The sequence below is a fragment of the Elephantulus edwardii genome, unplaced genomic scaffold (genome assembly GCF_000299155.1).
Source record: "Elephantulus edwardii isolate Elephantulus edwardi_28Jun2011 unplaced genomic scaffold, EleEdw1.0 scaffold00339, whole genome shotgun sequence".
NCBI classification, from domain to species: Eukaryota; Metazoa; Chordata; class Mammalia; order Macroscelidea; family Macroscelididae; genus Elephantulus; species Elephantulus edwardii.
Window position 1 is genome coordinate 926,603 of NW_006400089.1, and position 1,054 is coordinate 927,656.

Below are 1,054 nucleotides of genomic sequence, written 5' to 3' on the forward strand. Positions count from 1 at the left end.
GTTGTTTGCTGCCCTGTTGAACTTTGCTATTGTTGCTGGGGTCTGTTTACTCTTAAAAATCATATCCATGGTCGGTGTATTGAGTTCTTGTTGATGGTGCATTCTTAGCACTGTCAGCACTATGACTTGGGTCCAGACAACCAAAACATGTTGGGAGATGTGGATCCTCAGAACCTCCTAAGTGACTGAGTTTGAGTTGCAAGGAGGAACAGGTGGCAGGGACTCAGCTCTGGAATTCTATGTAGGAAAAGCACTTGGATCCAGTCTTTTCCATGGTTTTGAGGCAACCAGAAGGACCTGCTCTTGACCTTAATGGGCCCCAGGCAAGATGTCCCTTCCCAACGGGATGTACCACCAGAAATTAGTTAGGAAGATGCCCTCAAGGACCCAACACCCTTGACTTCCTCTGCACCAGACATGAGCAGCATCCCCTGGAAGCCTGTGATTCCAGAATACAAGTAACACCACCTCCTCAAGGCAGAGGAAGGAGAAGCCAGTGTATTGTCATTTGTTATGACCCTATCATCTGCCTCTGACAGTGGGTAAGGACCCAGTGGTAAAGGATAAACCCATCCATATCATGAATTCTCAGATCATAAAACAGACTCAGGATAGCATTCAGTGGTTTAGGCAATAGACAGGGCTGAGAAATGCTAGCTGCACACCCCACAAGGGTCTTACCACTGAGTAGACCAAATATCTTCAAGTTGCAGGTTCATTCAACAGGCTAAAGCTGCAGAGTGGAGAGATTGCCAGTGAAGAGATGCAGCCTGAGTTCACACAGTCTACTCCAAGCAGCAGCCCACACAAGTCCCTTAAGCACTAATCTAGAGGCTGGTTCACTTCCGGATATTACCCAGCCTTACTCAGCCCAAATTCTATCTTCAAGGATTTTGGAAATGGGGCTAAGGACAGAAATACATTAGATAAAGAAAGCCCCTTTGGATTAAGATCCCTCCAGATGTCTGATTCAGGAGGTTTTATTACCCAGGCCTACGTAGGAGCCCTGGCCAATGAAAGCTCTGATAAGTGTACAGGCCACTCAGATGGCTGA

At 47.0% G+C, this 1,054-nt stretch overlaps 1 pseudogene; it reads left to right on the forward strand.

The window, feature by feature from the left end:
- Positions 1-272: 272 nt before the first annotated feature.
- On the forward strand, positions 273-1,054 carry LOC102852350 (annotated as a pseudogene).